We start from the raw sequence: 13921 nt of genomic DNA on the forward strand, positions 1-13921 counted from the left end.
GAGGGGGCACTCGGCATGACAGAGGGATGCTGCCCAAAATCACGCTCTTGGATCAAGGCTGCAAGACAACAGGATTCATCCATCCTGACAAAATTAACGTATTACAAAATTGCCGTGTTAACGCTGCTTGAAACACAAGCTGCTCTTCCCATGGTGGGACAAGCCGTAGCGATGATGCCAGCGTGTCACAGGTGCTCCTCATTTGTACCCCACCATTCTACCAAGTCCCTTAGCAAAAATAACTATGGCACAAACAGATTTTTAATAATATAATAATTAAAAAAAAAAAGGAAAAAAAAAGCTGTCCTTCAGACAGGAACGGTGATAAAACTCAGCAACGACAGCTTGTGAAATGTAAGGAATTAAGAAAAAAAAGAAATAATTTAAGAACCCAATGAAATTAATTTTCTTTGAGTTCACTATTGAAATTCCGGCACAAACAGATGTTAGGACAATACTTCAAGTACAAATCCATGATTTCTCTGGACTTCTGGAAGCAGAAGGGTTATTAAATGGACAACTCAATTTATTGTTAAGGCCGGTAGGAGTAGAGGAAAGGGAGCAAATGGGAACCAGTGCAGCAGTTGCTGCTTGCCTTGTTTCCAGAGCACCACCTTAAGGAACTTGCATTAGCAGGCAGTATCTTCTTAATGTCTGACCTATCCCTCCAGTCATATAGCTCAGAATCTGGTGCCATGAATTTTTGCTAAATTATGCTATCCTTGCTCTCCTCTTAATTTTACGGTTTTCAACACAGATTTGCTTTCCTGTGGGAAAGAGATAAGAACCTGAGGATTTTAATTTAAGCTTCGGCCTTGTCTTATATTTTGCAAGATGGAGAGAGAAAGCAGCGCTAGTAGGTGTTTTAAAGCCAACAAGCATTAGGTCCATTTTTGTGACCAAATAATAAAAGCAATATGAATTCTCAATAATATCTATGAGTTGAGTTGTAAAGTGGATAGCTGAGACTGCTATTCATCTTCCCTGTCTGTATAAATTCAATAAAAAACAGATGCCAACAAATTTCAGACAATTTAGAAATCAGGCCTCAGCCTTTAGCTACGAGACTTGCGGGCCAGCCCACCATTCAGCAATTACTTTATCAACAATAAACTGTATATTATGAATAAAGATCAAGCAATAGATGTATTTAGGTCACACGTACGCAGCTGCTAATCAGCCTTAATTTCTCAAAATTTAGTAATTAACATTTTGTATTATACTGGATGTAATTGTCATGCACATCCCTGGTATCAGGGTTACTTGCTTTCAGAAATCACCCGTTTGCACTTTGAACAAGCCAATCCCCGTACCCCCTCGCTCTCTAGCATCCTGCAGATTTTATTTTATTTTCTAATTCTTGGCACCTTATCCCCTAAGCCCACGGCAGCGGCTTTCAATGGGCGAAGGAACCGTGAGAAGTCAGGAGAAAAGCAAACCGCTTGTCAGCGGGCTTAAAATTAACATATAAACAGGCCGTATCTCCATTAAGAGCATTTGGGGGTCTGCAGAGCCAGAAACTGGAAAAAAAAAAATAGTAACAATAAATAATAACAATAATAACAAGCTCTCCAGCCTGCCTGCCCCACACTGCTTTGGGAGGACCTAGGGAGCTCTGGCAGCTAAATCCTGCTGGGCACCCACGCCTGCCACAGGACAGGGCCTCGGTGGGCATGGGCTGAGCCTCCCCGTCCCCCGTGGTCCTACCAAGATGACCACAGTGATTGACACTGTGGGGGGAGAAAACACAGGGCGACACGTGTGAAACGAAACCAGGATGAGAAAGGCCTGACGGCGTATTTTCCGAAAGCCCCATGGACAAAATCGGTTCTGCTGCGGCACCTGCCCTACCAGTCAACCCAGATGGTTTTTCTGGGTCCTCCTCCCAGAGAAGGTTCAGGGCAGGAGGACGAGATCTCGTATGCAGACCTGGATGCCCCTCTCACCACCATCTCAACCCTCCCACCCCCAGGTCAGGGCAAGGGGAGGAGGAGATCGGCCCCATGCGCCCCGGCCGGTCCCCACGGATGCTGACCTGCACCCTTCGCCCTGGAGATATCTGGACTGGGGACGACGCCGAAGCCCCTTCCACCGCCTACTGCTCACAGTGGGCATTACTGCCCCGAAGGGTTTTCAGGGCTGCGCGACACGGCCAAAACCCTACCTCACGCTGAGGTACCAGACAGCGCTGATTACACTCCTCCTACTGCAGCTCAGTGTCTTTGCCCATAGGCTTCCTCCTCCTCCCACAAACATGCCACCGCTACTACATTTGTCTCCCCAAATCCTCTGAAGACGGTGCATACAGCTGCAGAAACGCTTGAGCAACTGACAGAGACCTGAACCCAGGGACTGCAGATCTGGGTCAACGTGATCTCCATGCAAGGGGAACTCAGTCCCCCACGCTCCCCTAACCAAGCCAGCACCTGCCAACAAGCCAGCAACCACCGCGGCTCTCCCCGGCACACTGGTGACGTTTACACCTAATATAGGCACGGTTCGCAGAGCACCTTTTCTCCTCAACTCAACCCTGAAATCTTCTCCTGCAAAACCCGACCAGGCCACACACCTTCAGTGAGACAATTACCTAATGACTCATTGTCCCACATGAGGTTAGAAATTATACTTCATCCACCCACCAAAACGTAGCATTTTGGCGCAAGTTGGTACCTAAGCAGCTTCTAGAAATGCAGTAAAGCAGATGAGGATCCAATTCTCATTTCCAAGACAATCTGAAGACGCTGGACGTTTGTTGAAACAGTTCCTAGCACAGCTCCGACACGGCATATGTGGTCTACTACTACACCACGTCAGTTTAGTCCCCTTCATTAAACTCTGGGCCTAAGCTTCTTCACACGACCTGGAAAGTAAAGGAAATTGAACGTACAGCCTAGCTCAAGATCTGCAATTTGGCAAAAAAAAATAACTAAAAATGAGGACCTGTGGTTTACAAACGTGAAGACCTTCCGTTATGCCTTAGGGCACCTTCTCACATGTGTGCCACAGCCTGTTACAAACATTAAAGGTTAACGGCAAAGGCATCACCCACGCCTGTTGGCCTGGGGACACCCAGCTGTACCCCACGGGACCCAGCTCAAAGGGACACTCTCTCCTGAGTGACTAAACCTTGGTGGCCTCCTTCTCGGAGGCCGCTGGCCCACCAGGGCTCCAGTCCCACTGCACAGTCTTGCAGCACAGCCTACGGCAGCATCCTTTGGGAACTGGCCTTGCACTCAAGGGACCTCTCCCTGGGGAACTTTTGCTGCTTGGACATTTGCTCATCAGCTTGGCCTTCACAGTCGGTATCTCTTATTTCTCTCGAGCACATGCTCAGGCTGAGGTGAGGCAGTGCAGGCGGGGGACAGTCCCCTGAAGGGACACCAACAGGGCAAACAGGCAGGGCTGGGAGAATATATGTGTACTGGAAACAGCAGGAGCTGAATTATTTGGCCAGTTACTGCTAGGATGAAGCTGCTACTCGGTTTTATGACTGACCTGAAAAAAAAACCAAAATCCCTAATAAAGTGTTGGTAGGTAAAGGGTAAGAGCTCGCAGGGAAGAGGACCCTGACCCAGCAGTAGGCATTACGCCAGCAGGAGCTTCGCTGTACACCAGACACCAGTTTAAAACTGTTGCTGTGTTAAAGTAACGCAGGAACAACCACCCAAGACAGTACAGGGGCAAACGTTTCCCTTGCAAACAGCAGTCACGGTCTGCAAGTGGTGAGGCTTGAACCATACTCAGGCATTTTGGGCAGGGCAAGGATGAGGGGAAGAAATCCCCCCGGCATGGCATTGGCACAGCTGCTGCCACACGGCTGGGTAGCCCTTGCAAGTGCTCTGCATTGGCAATGCCGTACCTGGATTCGCAGTTATTCACTACTTTAAGCATGTACCTGTCCTCTCATCCAAGGAGTACACTTTGAGACAGTTTAAATTAATCTCTGGTGAGTTGATGGTGAAATGCTGCATCTTGGATTCAGTCTGAATCCAGGAAGTTTTTCCTCATTTTTTAAATGCTTCTGAAAAAAAGCAAGACTACCAGAAAAAAACAAAACCCAAGCCCTCCCCAAACAGCTAGCTAATGCTTCAGCAAAGGCCTGCACCTGTAAGGTATCCTGTATGCAACAAGTGTGCAAAAACTATAAAAAGCCTGAGACAGCCGCGGCAAAAATGCCTGTAGGTCAGCGTCAGGCGAGGCGGGTGGCTGGGAGCTCCCGCTGGAGCTGGAGGGACCATTTGTTCCAGCTGCTGCACAGAGAAAGATATTAAATTAACAATCCTTCAAAGGACGTGCATCTAGAAAGGAGGTCACAGACGGGCAGGGAGGTTCGCAGAGAACCGCAAGCAAGTGAGCCCATGCACACAAGACCCAAGCGTCCCTGGGTCAACACCCGAGAGGTGCTGGGTTGGTTTTTGTTTTGTTTTTCCTCTTTTCTTTAAACACAAAGATGCTTCTAAAAAGCCAAAAAAGGCCCCAGCCTGTCTACTTTTCCTCTCCTGTCAACAAGTTGTGTGTTGGGTACAGGCACTAGCAGATGGTCTTCTCAATTCAGACTAAAATAAGCTAATTAAAAAACAACCAAAACTTAAGGATGGAAAAATGCATGCATTCCCTTTTGTTCCTGAAAGAGAGGGTCATTTCGAAAAAACATGGCTTCAAGCTTTTGATAGCAAATGTTAAATTCAGGGGGGAAACACAACAACAGATAGCTCCCCCCCCCAAAAAACCCAAAACAACCCCAAACCCTTCCACTCTTGCTATAGCAGTACCTCAAAATAAAAGGACCAATGACTTATTGGAGGATTTGAGGATACCTTGACCTGAAGAGACAAGAAAAATCCATCCCTTTTTTAGCCTATTTAACTTCTAGTTTCTAGAGCCCTGAAATCATCCTTAGGCAGAAGGTTTTAGCAAACCCAGAAGACAGCAGTTTCAGTTGTCCTCTCAAAATAGCAATAGCATTTTAATGACTAAACTAACTCTGCATTTATGCCTTTGCTGACCAGCTGTTGCAATAAAAATGCAAGACCAAGAAGAATGTAGTTTTGGAGCAATGTCAAAACCAGACTCACGTCTGGGTTCATCATGGACAAGCTTTAGCACAAGGGGACCAGAGGTGGAAGAAGAGGAGGTAACAGTAAGGTGTTTTGGCCAGGACTAGTTACCAATAGATGAAACAAGCTCATCAACAGCAGCAATAACTGCAACTACAATTTGCCACCTCCCTGGGAGCTATCGTACAATCCCTTTCCATAGACAACTTTGCAGAGATGTAGCAAGCTCGATATATAGAGAGCTCAAGTTACTCCACCCCCATCCTCAAACCGTTTATTTAGAGCAAATAGTTTTATGTCCAAAGCCAACCTCCTTCTAGGCTTTTGACAGCAGAGATCATTTTAAGCTTAACTTTCAAAACCTTCTCCAATCCTTAGACAGTACAGTTGGGAAAATGACATACCAGGTCGGGGGTGGTGGATTTGTAACCTTACTTTTAGCATCACCTGAAGCTAAAAGGAGCAGGGATGGGAAAGCACGCCCACAGGAACACCCCGCTCACAGGAAACAGCGGCTTAGGAATAATGTGATTTATGAAAGTCAAATAAAAAAGGCACAGTCTTTTTACCCTGCTTTGCAACTCGGAAATGGGAGGCCATTTATCTCACTGACCTTTCATGCTTACAAACAGCAGGGGTGACACCCCAGGGACTGGCCAGGGTAAGGAAGCAAAGCGAAACGCTGTATCCACTCTCATGCAAAGCTTTAGGGCTTTGCAACTGCTAACGCTTATTCAGAACAAAACTAGAATTGAAATGGCACGTTTCAGGGGGTAAACTGATCGCTTGATGACGTCAGAAAAAAGTCCTCCTGGTCCCCCTTTTCCTCACGTACTGTACTTCAGCGCTTCACCATGTAATTAAGTTGTATTTAGTGCTGGGAGCCAGGGAAGGGGAGAATAAAAAAGTTAATTTAAGTCAGTCATTGAAAGCTTCCCCCCCGTCCCCAGGACACGTTGCATCAGGCGACCGCAGAGCCGCAGCATCCCAGGAGACCCCCGGGAGATGCAGAGAAGAAGCTGCCAACGCATCAGCAGGCGAAGGAGGCACCCATGATCCTTGCTAGAGTTTCCCATGCTTATTTGGGAGCAGGAGAAGTTTGTGCCCCTTTTCCAGCTGCCCAGACCACCTTCCTTTTTGGGAAGCCCAGCAGCAAGTGGCTGTGGCTGCAACGCATGGATGGAAGAGGCAGCTTCACGGCTGACATTACTGTGCCATGGTCCGCGGGCACAAAGATCAGCACCCAAAGCAAAGGGGGTGTCATGGCTGGAAATGCAGGCAGCGTATGAGGATAGGCAAGAGGAGTTGGAGCAAACCGCTCTGCCTGAAGCCGGAAGGGTCGGTGCACGATAAAAACTTCAGTACAACAGCCAGGGGACCACTGCAAAGAAAAGAGTAAATGCGATTTGATAAAGCCTGGGATAAGCATCTATCTAGACGGATTACAATCAGTAACCAGATTCAGGTTAATTGCAACGTTAGTGAGAAACCACCGCACTAATGGCTTGTCTACATTCTTGTCTTTTTCCAACTTCCCCCCCCCCCCCCTTCGATCTTGGAAATTAATATAGCACAACTGTGATGGTTTTTTGCTGAAAAGTTGTAATAAACATTTGAGTTCCCTCAAGACAGCTTTAAAAACATGGGTGTTGAATCTCTGACAGAAACATGCTTTATTTCAAGTGTTCATTAAGCACTGCCATTAAGTAAGTGATTAAAGCACACCCAGTATTAAAATAGCTTGATTAGAAATCCCCTGCTATCTCCATTTTCTTCTCTCCCGTGACTTCTTAATTTGTTTGTTCTTGCCTGCTCAGGAAGGCTGTCGGGAGACCTGGAGTGCTGGTGAACCACGCGGGGAGCCAGGCAGGTCTTGCAAGGCTCCGATCGGGGGAGGACAAGCCCATTTCTATTCACGTACTGCAAGTTCACGTATACACAGATAATACTTAAGTTTTGCACATCCCATTAGTTTTAGAAATATGTACTAACAACTGCTACGGCATTAAATAGCCAGCAAAGCCACATGCTCACAGGGAAAGCTTTCCCTGTTAAAATATTTTGCAGTGTTTTATTTAATTCTCCAAACTCAGCAGCGGGTCGTCTCTGACGGCAATTAATTGCTGGTAAGCGCTCTGCAATTTGCCAGCCGATGCTCGTTTTAAGCTCTGGTTCCTGCATGATGATCCTTTTAACTTTGCCCATCCTGAACAGTTCATCTTTTCCCTGACATGCACCAAGAAGCCCGCACCTAACAAGCGGCAACCTGCAGCATCAAATCACACACTTGTCCCCAGGGGTCACTAAGCTCTCCCAAAACTTGGTAAATGGCACGACTGGCACTGGAAATACTCAGGATGGTGACACGCCCCACAGGCCGCAGCTCCCCAGCCTTTACCCTGCACAGCATCCCTGCATCTGCCTAGTGCATCCTTGTCACATACAAGCTGGTCCCGTCAGCTGAAAAGGCGTTTTCCTCCCTCTCATTTCCTGACCTGCCCACAGCCCTTTCTGTTCTTTATTGGCCAAGGGGAACACAGGCACAGTAATGTTTTAACAAGTCCAGGCTTGAGCCTGAGTCGCACAGCTCTGGCTTATTAATTGCTTTGACAATAAGGATCGTTGTCCTAAACCAGCAGAGGAACCGGTGTCCACAGCCCAGCGGCTTGCCAGGGCACGATCAGCAGGGGTGTTATGTGCCATGGAGCCCCATGGGTTTTGGGTGGGGGGAAAGATGCTGGACCCCATCCCGGTGTCACCTCTTGTGCTGTCTTCAGCTTTTCACTGGGGACAAAGCTGCTCTGGTTTCTGTCACCAGAACCGTCTGCTGAGTTAAGACAAAGACACAAGCTTGTTCTACTTGCCTCAAGGTTATCAGGATCCTTGCCCACAACAACTTTGGCATCTTCTCCGGGCTACTCGGACCCGCGAGCTAATATGCCTCTCCTGGGCAAAGAGATGCGCTTCAGTCCAATATTCAAACTGGGGACTCCTCAGCACCCTCGAGCACTCACTTAAATCAAGCATGAAAACCGCTCAGGCAAGTGAAACGTCATCTACTACAGAAGCATACAAGTTTTGTGTGAAAGCAGGCGGTCCGACGGCAGCCTCTGAAGCCCGGCGTTCCTATTCTGGCAGACAACGTGCGTCACAGGATGGGACGACTTTTCCTCATCGGCCTCCTCACGTCCCACAGGATACAGACCCAGGCTCCTGGGGGGGAACCGAGAAAAAAACCCATCCTGCACCCTGGTGACAGGAAGATGCCTTTCTGCATTGCACACAAGTTGGATCAAAAGTGCTTGAAATAGGACCTCTCTTAAATGCATTTACATTAAGTCTATGCTACGGCCTATTCAACACCACATGCCATAACAAAGACCATCAGAGGCCCAGAAGACTGAGAAATGGGTCAACTTCTCTTTGAGCAGCAATTTTTAAGATGCACTGAATAGAAATGTTCTTAAGAAAATGTGAGAGCATGACATGCATCAGGAAGACATCTTAGCTCTGTCTCATAGAAGGTAAGAACAAGGGCTCAGAAGTCTGTGCAAGCACCTGACATACCTTCACGTGTCCAAAAATCTCCGTTCACCATGCCTAAATCTGCAACTTAAAGTTTGACCATGCAGCAACTGCTTACTTCTAGCAAAACGGAGATCAAACCGTGCTGGCCACGCCACCCAATGTGACTAACACTTTTGGAAATGCTCCTGCCTTGTCTGCCTTCTAAAAAATAGGGTGGGGGTGAATAGAAATGGATGTGAAGATGAAGGAGTGATGAATTTGACAACATCGATGACTCCTCTGCTGGCCCTTGCTCCTGGCAAGCCCCATTCCCCACCATCCCATTGCTGCCAAAAGGCTCTCGCAGGGAAACCACCGCCAAGGCCAACCCCTCCCAGCCCCGAAGTGGCAGGAAGGGCTGCCCATGCTTTGCTGGGAGGCAATGAGATGCCACCACTGGGATTTTAACCGCTTCAGGGGGATTTCCCAGCAGAAATGGAGCAGACCCGTGCCCAGCTTGATGCCCAATGCCAACAGCCAGGGCTGCGTGCGCGGCATTAAGGGTGGTGGGGGCAGGCAGGGGCAGGGGGGGATCGATGCAGAGGTGGCTCGGCGCATGACGGGGTATGAAGGAAGTACCAGAGGGGCTACTTTCTCCAAATTCGAGGCTCCCAGGCGCCACTGACCCTGCGTACGCACTGGAAAAAGTTTTCAAGTAACTTCCCTGAGTCCAGCTAAACCGTATTAACAGATTTATCCAATAACATGCAAATTCAGGTTTTAATGAAAAGTCTTAAGTCCCAGCTCTAAGTGATTTGGACTTTTCTGCTAATGGCATCTGCTAATGACCAAAGATTTAATGCATCAAGTCTTAGCATACATCAGTGCAAACAATATAACCATTTAGTGGAGGTAAAAAGTCATCTCATTAGACATCCATCATTGGATGTGGGCAAGATGGTCCAAAGGCTTAAAATAAAATATTCATTTTTAAACTAAAAAAAAACCCAAACCCCTAAAAACGTACAAATTATTAGGCCAAAAGTAGCAGTCTGCTAAAGCTTCACTAGGATTGAAAATGCAAACTGCAACGTTTATCTGGAGGTAAAACGCATTTGCAAGTACTTAATTTCTGCAGCACTGTTCCACAGAAGGCAAAACCAATTTTAACAGGAATTAAAGCAATAGGCCCCTCCAGAAACAGGATGTCTCTTAGACAGGTTATTTGAACCACCAGTAGAAGGTCACAACAGGAATTATTTCTCTACAGCATTGTGCAAGATGATTTCAGTACAAACAAAAGTGTTGAAAAGCTACTAACTTAATTTTATAGATCAGTCCCACGAGGGTTCGTCATGTCAATGAGACACAAAAACATGCCCTAAAATAACATTTACGTGTAGCTAAAAATATAAAAACCACAGCACACAGCTAAGGATGAGCAAAGAATGACTTGAATAAGGTATGGGCTCAATGGAGCTGGGCTACAAACACTTTTTTTGGCCCAAACCATCGATGCCGACTGTTTCATTTGGGCTCTTGGCGTAAACAGGACCAATAAACCTACCACAAAACACTGCTGGATGCTGAGCTACCAACGCATAATCTAAATGCCCAGTATTTTTAGTCCTGTTTGCCAAACGGCATCTCAGAAGATACAAAAAAGGGACCAATGCCTCCCAGCCATGGGCTGCCAGTGGGAAATGACTCAGGTCAGGGGAATACTGTAATTTTAATGGGCCCGTGCAAGCTGCCAGCCTGTTTGCAGGAGAAGCGGAAAAAGGAAGGGAAAAGGGGTACCCAGAAAAGATGGAGCACCCCACCTTCATGCCTGCTGTCTCCCAGGGCAGCTTAGGAAAGATTTTTTTTTCTCCCCTCACCGAAAAGCAGACACAGCAACCTCGTGGCAAGCCTTGCCTCCAGCTGCAGAGAGGAGCCAACAAAAGAGCCCTGGAGTGATGCTCCTATGTCAGCTGTGGGGCTAGATCAGCCTCCCAGAGTTGCCCATCCTTGCCAGAACGCACCCTCATGACCCAGGGAGTCCTCAGGACCCAAAATGCATCTTCCCCATTGTTGCTGGCATTGGCTCTCCTCTGGCTTTGCTCTAGTCCCGTTCACCGCCCATCCTCGCTTCTGTCCCACCACCCTGCGCTCACCCCCAGGAAGCTGCGTGGACCCCCCCTGGCTCTGCTTGGCTCATTTTACTGCACAGCACCCTCAGGCTCCCCCAAAACGGGCATTTCCTTCAGTTTTCAGGCCTTACCCATGCAGGCGCACGGCTGTCCTGAGTACTGACCCAAAGGCTCTCCAGTGGCTGGGGTTGGCCCCAGCTTGGGCAGCCTGTGAGATGGGGGAGACAGGGAGAAACGTGGGCCGTACCTGCTCCCCTTTCCCACCCCACTCTGTATTGGTCTGTTACTACTAAGCTCCTTCCCCCAGTTGGCCACAGGGCTTAAAAAAAGGTTGTTGGTATGCACAACACACGTGATGCCTTTTAAATCCTGCGTAGGAGACTTCTGCCTGCTGCTAGACTTGATTTATTTTTTTTTTTAATTCAAGAGCTGCCCTTTAAAATTTAAAAATCACTCTTAAAACGAAAAAATCACACAGAGCCCACAACCTAAGTTTTGTGCAGCAGGCACCTACATCCTCATAAAAACCCTGGGCTGTGCTTTGTAACATGGGTAGAAGTCTAAACATCGTAAAAAAGAGCCTAAACTGCCAGATTGCCCAAGCCTCCAGTAAATCACCCTTCCAGATGGGCTTACAGCTGCATACAGAGCCCCGCTAGTAGCAACGGGTCACCCCACAATTATATTTCAATCCTACTAAATTCAACAAACATTATATGAGAGTTATGCTCGATTTCATTAAAGAGGCACTTCCGAAGTTTACCATTGCCCCATCATTACCAACAGTTTGATTTTTCATGCAATTAGCGCTCCCCTGTGCAATTAACTCCCCCCCCCCGAAGCGTGGCAGAGGAAGAGGTGGACAATTTCTTATCATAACTGCATCCCTCCTCAGTACTTTTCATTGCAATAAAGGCCACGCTTGGGAGAAATACAGACACATTAGACTCTGCAAAACACTGCTAAACAATTTATCAGGCAAAAAATTAGCTCATGCCAGGAGAGCTTGGGGAAGCATTCAGCCCCTCTCCCCGCTCCACTGCCAACAGGGCGGATGGTCGACAGTGCCAGAGATGCCCAAATGCAATGCTAACCCCCTTCTTTTTTGGGGTGGACACGAGGTGTGTCTACACAAGACCTGCCCACTGCATGCACGCTGCCATGGGGGGGTGGACTCCGAAACCGCTGCAGTGCCCGGTGTGGGCTGGCACTGGGGCTGGGCAAATTCAGGCAGCAATGCTCCCACCCAGCAACCCCTCCAGCTGCCACCACCAGCCAGGAACGTGGTCAAGGTCTGCAACCACATACTGGAGAACATTATTTATTTATTTATTTATTTATTTATTCCCTGCTCCTTCCCACTCTCTCTCTTTCCCCTGCTCCCAGCAGAACCGGCAGACTCCTTCCCCATTCCCAGCGTGGTATTTCAGAGGTCAGGACCAGACCGTCCCCTCTCCCCCACAGAGGGAGCACGCTTTTTAGCTCGATGCTCTGGGATCTGAGGATCATCTGGAGGTTGAGCGGCAGAGATGGGCGCTCCTGGTGCAGGCCCCACGGATGGTACACACAACCATATTTTCAGTTTGCTCAAGAGGCCACACGTCCACAGCCAGTTGCACAGTTTGCCACATTTATTTGCAGATGAGGTGCATTTTTACTGCCCCTTTATTCACAAAACAAGCTGGGAGATAGGTTCAGGGGCATCTATTTCAGACCTTTAAACAAGGAATCAAGTGCTTTGTTCTAAAAAACATAATATTAATTTTCCCCTTTCACGGCAGTAAGTGCCCTTGCTGTGTAATACCGCATGCTGCTGGAGAGAAAGCATGTCTAGGTCTCTCTTACTCCTATCCCATACCTAGGATAAGGATACCTTAACCTCATTTAAAAATAAAAATTACCCCAAATTTCAGGCTGTTAACATGCTTCCACCATCTCACAGGTGCTGGGTCACAGCCAAAACACTATCACACCGTGAAACGCAGGCAGAAGAAGTCCCCCCTGCCTTTCACGTACTTTCAGTGCTTGTGCCTGAAGACAGAGCTGGCAGAAACACCACACCAAGCAACCAGGCTCTGGACAGTCAGCTCCCAGCCACAGCCAGAGATGGGACCGTGAGCCACAGGGTGAACCCCCATCACCCCAACTCAAGGGGCTCAGCCCCTCATGCCACCAAACTCGCAGAGATGCAAAAATACAGCATCTAATGTGCGGAAGCGGAGATGGGATTTGCTCATCTCAAGCATCTCTTCCTTCCGCCGGGCCTCCCCAAACTTCCCTGTCCATGCACAAGCTGCCTATGGGGGATAACCAGCTCAAAATGATTAATTAAATGCAAGTCTATCAAAACAGTGAGAAAACAATACCCTCTCGCTGAAAGATACTGTGGATAATTTCTCATATGCCCATTATTTTGGAACTCACCGTTTGTATCAATTGCACAAATCTAGGAGCTGAGAACATGAGGAAAGCAGCTCCTTCGGTGTAGCACAGAGATGGAGCACAGCTTTTCTCAGCATCGAGCTCTCTCACACTAAGTCAGAGGAAGGAAATGCTGCCTCCCCCACAAATTTTTTTTTTTTTTTTTTAAAAAAAAAACACCTTTCCTCTTCAGAGAACCCAGGCCAGGTGTTACACGCTCTCAACATCAAGCTAAGGCCAGGCTGGCTAATCTGTAGGTTCACTTGTTAGTGAGATAAAGGATTTCAGTGCAGTGCTGCAGCCTGGGCTGTGGGAGCTGTGGGCTGGAGGAGTGCTGCCGGCAGCCGAGTGTCACTCCTGGAGGAATGCCTGACCTTTCCTGGGGCTTTGATCATGCTGGCTCGCAGCGTGAGATAACCAGTCCTTTGCAGAATCCGGAGGTAATAAAAAAAGCAGCTTTGAGGCCTCGTGTTTTTGCAGGGAAATACTTACCTGTGTTCCCAGCACACTGCCCTGTCCCTACCACCAACCTTAGATACCAGCCACTTTAAAGCCAAACCCATCGCTGTCAACTAGGGGAATCACATAAAGCATTCAGGTGAGAGTTTTTAGCTCTTGTTTAATTTCTCTTAATTGAAGAGGGTACTTGTGTACTGCTCTTATGGAAGACGCACGTACAGAGACTCAAAAAAGAGCAGAGCAACAGAAGGTCTCCAATTAGTACATGATTAAGCTCTAAGTAGGATAATAGGAGGAGAAATTTTATATCTTACACAAAAAAGATAGCAAAAGAGATAGATAAAA

At 47.7% G+C, this 13921-nt stretch overlaps 1 protein-coding gene across 7 annotated transcripts in view; it reads right to left on the reverse strand.

The window, feature by feature from the left end:
• Positions 1 to 13921, reverse strand: part of LEF1 (lymphoid enhancer binding factor 1) — a 71353-nt gene that overhangs the window by 30495 nt on the left and 26937 nt on the right. The gene's annotated exons all lie outside the window — the stretch shown is intronic.

This window comes from Aquila chrysaetos, chromosome 1 (genome assembly GCF_900496995.4).
Source record: "Aquila chrysaetos chrysaetos chromosome 1, bAquChr1.4, whole genome shotgun sequence".
NCBI classification, from domain to species: domain Eukaryota; kingdom Metazoa; phylum Chordata; class Aves; order Accipitriformes; family Accipitridae; genus Aquila; species Aquila chrysaetos.